This window comes from Apodemus sylvaticus, chromosome 5 (assembly GCF_947179515.1).
Source record: "Apodemus sylvaticus chromosome 5, mApoSyl1.1, whole genome shotgun sequence".
In the NCBI taxonomy this organism is placed as follows: domain Eukaryota; kingdom Metazoa; phylum Chordata; class Mammalia; order Rodentia; family Muridae; genus Apodemus; species Apodemus sylvaticus.
The window spans coordinates 13,900,795-13,904,348 of record NC_067476.1 but is presented as its reverse complement, the minus strand read 5'-3'; positions in this window follow the sequence as shown (position 1 = coordinate 13,904,348).

Here is a 3,554-nt window from a genome sequence, read left to right as displayed (position 1 = left end):
GAGGTGGGGGGGCTTGTATATTTTCTAATTTTCATGAACTTTTGGGGCCTTGTAGGTTTCAATGCTTCTAGTTACTTTTCCCTCAATCCTGAGGGAAAGTTTCAATCCTGAGGAAAACAGCAACAGGACAGCGTACAACGAGGGAAAGGCGCAGCTAGGAAGAGGAGAGGCAGAGACAGCTATGAGCCAGCCACCCACCTTCATCAAATCCTACACTTCGACATATTTGGTTTTTCTCCTAAGAAGGAAAATCTTACAGACCTGATTAAACCCATCTCTATACTTCTTTCTAATCCCAGGCCTTTCGTTTCCTGTGCGTGGTTGATACTTCTATACTACCTGACGATCTTTAAAACCATGCATGGCAGAGCCTGAAATGTTTAATTTTCTATCACACCATGCCGAATTTCCCCCTAGGGTCCACTGTCTTAGCTTAGTTCCTCCCAGGATACAATTCTATTGAGTGAACCCATCACAATTTATGTATTTGGACTGCTGCTAGTGAGTAACCGATTTCTTTCTTCCTTCCTTCCCCCCCCCCCAAGACAGGGTTTCTCTGTGTAGCCCTGGCTGTCCTGGAACTCACTCTGTAGACCAGGCTGGCCTCAAACTCAGAAATCCGCCTGCCTCTGCCTCCCAAGTGCTGGGATTAAAGGTGTGCGCCACCACCCAGCTTTTTTTTTCTATTTGTTTGTTTGTTTGTTTTTGCATGCCAAGTGACATTTAGCTGAAGGCACCAGCATCTTAAAACCCACTTGACATTACCCAACGGCCCTCCAAAGTCCTAGCAACTGACATCTCCAGCGGCAAATCTGAGAGGCCCCTGTGCTGCACCCTAACTGCCCCCCATCCCCTAAGATGGACAAACTTTAGCTCTTTGCCTCACTGGGGACAACTGATGGTGTGACACAGTCCTCCAATTTGCATGACCATAAGTCCTTCTCGCATGGCTAATAAAGGTGAACATCTCTTATTTTTGGCCACTTTGGCTATTTGGGTTTCCTCTTTTGCGACTCATCTGTTGAGATATTTTGCATAGGTTTAAATTTTAAATCAGTCTTACTTGATGCTTTTCAACATCAACAAACAAGCAGAAAACACAGATGTACAGCTAACAGGGTTCTTATGGGTATGGGGTTTGAATATGCTCGGCCCAGGGAGTGCCATTATTAGGAGGTGTGGCCTTGTTGGAGGAAGTGTGTCACTATGGGGGTGGGCTTTCAGATCCTCCTCCTAGCTGCCTCAAAACAGTCTGCTCCTGGCTTCCTTTCAATAAAGATGTAGAACTCTCAGCTTCTCCAGCACCGTGCCCGCCTGGACTCTGCCATGCTCCTCCTGCCTTGATAATAGACTGGACCTCTGGACCTGTTATCCAGCCCCGATGAAATGTTACCCTTTATAAGAGATGCCTTGGTCGAGGTGTCTTTCACAGCAATGGAAACCCTAAGACAGAAGTTGGTGCCAGGGACTAGGGTATTAGTGGGATAAGCCTGACCATACTTTTGTTTGGAGGAATGTGGATTTTGGCTCTTTGGAAAGAAGCAGAATGCCTTAAGTGGGGCTTAATGGGCCATCCTGAAGACTTCGTGGCTGAAGGCAATTTGAACTGTGGAAGCCTGCTTATAGAGGTTTCAGAGGAGAAGAATTTTAGTGGTATTTTGGTGAAGAATGTGGCTACTTTTTGCCCTTGTCTGAAGAGTCTATCTAAGGCTAAGGTGAAGAGAGTCAAATTAATTGCATTGACAAAGGAAGACTCAAAACAACCCAGTTTAGACTCTGTGCTGTGGTTTAGTCTCATGAAGAGCATTCTGATGAGTTCGAGATCAATCTACAGACAAGTTCCAGAACAGCCAAGCTTACTTAGGCAGTGAGCTGGAAAACAGAAAGCTGGTGATATCGTAATAGAACAAGGGGCCATGTTCCAGACTCAGGAAGCAGCAGAACTTTGGCCATGTGGCTCTGGCTTTAGAATCAAGAGTAGGAGACAACTGGAACAATTGATGTTGGCTAGCTGGAGCTAAGAAATTAGCAGTGATTAAGAAGAGAACAGCATCACTGAAGTGACATCTTTTGGGGGAAGTATTTTTTTTAAAAACACAAAGAAGCTGTGTTCCAGAGATAGCCAAGGTTGTAGCTCATGTTTCAGCTGAACTTGGTAATGTGTAAGAGTCACCTAGGTGGTACTAGTTTTGAAGGCGTCATGGAGAACAGCTAAGGCTTGGCACTGTGAGAGGCCAGGGAAGGCCACTGGTGAAGGTGCAGCCTCAGTTGCAGTGGATGGCCCAGGACTGAAGGGGTCATGCAAAGAAATTGAGGCTTGGCACCATGAAGAGAGCCTATGAGAGGCTATTGGTGAAGCCTAGGTGCAGTAGACGACCCCAGAGTATTGGAGATGCCAGTGCCATGGGGATGATCACCAAGAACAGCAGCAGCAGTGGAATGGAGTCAACCAGAGCCTAGAGTGCTACAGAGTGACCCAAGCCCTTTGAAGGAGTCCAGAAGATTGTGTGTGGATCCCAGACATTGGAACAAGAAGCTGTGAAGGTGAAAGTTGAAGTTGCCTTGTATTCCTCAAGATGTTAGAGATGCCAGAGCTGTGGAATACCTGCTGAGGAAGTCAGAGTGCAGCCAGCCCAGGAGAAAAAAGTTTGTTGCAGTCAACAGAGATGAAAGGAGTTGGAGATCTGAAGAGCACTCTGACATCAGACATGGAGATGCAGAGTTTGGAGTTCGCCCAGCTGGTTTTTGGGTCTTGCTTTGGTTTTCGGTATTTCCTCTCTATGACATTTTGGAATGGTAATGTATATCCTGTGATGTTGGAGGTATGTGGTCTGCTTTTTTGATTTTGATTTTACAGGGGATTACAGTTAAGTGATTGGATGAACATCAGAAGAGACTTTGAACTTTGGACTTTTAACATTATTGAGACTGTTACAGACTTTAGGAACTTTTGAAGTTGGACTAAAGGTTTTAGCATTATGCTGTGGCTAGGTATGGTCCCCATAGACTCACGTGTTTGAACAAGCCTATAGAGGCCAAGGAGTGGAATTGTGGTGGTTTGAAAATGCTTGGCACTATTAGGAGGTGTGGCCTATTGGAGTAGGTGTGGCCTTGTTGGAGGAAGTGTGTCACTATGGTGATGGGCTTTCAGACCCTCTTCCTAGCTGCCTAAAAACAGTCTGCTCCTGACTTCCTTTCATTGAAGATGTAGAACTCTCAGCTTCTCCTGTGCCATGCCTGCCTGGATGCTGCCAGGCTCCTGCCTTGATGATAATGAACTGAACCTCTGAACCTGTCAGCCAGCCCCAATTAAATGTTGTCCTTTATAAGAGTTGCCTTGGTCAAGGTGTCTGTTCACAGCAGTTTCCATAACTAATCAAATTAGCAATGTCACTAAGACATGCGGGAAACATGGTTTGCTCGTGAACCTGCACATCATCCTTGCAGGAGGGTGGGGGGGGGGGGAGGCTGCACACTAACTTTATCTGTATCATTCAAATTTTAGTATATATACTGCCTAAGCAAGTACCGATCAGTTTTTTAATTAATCTATT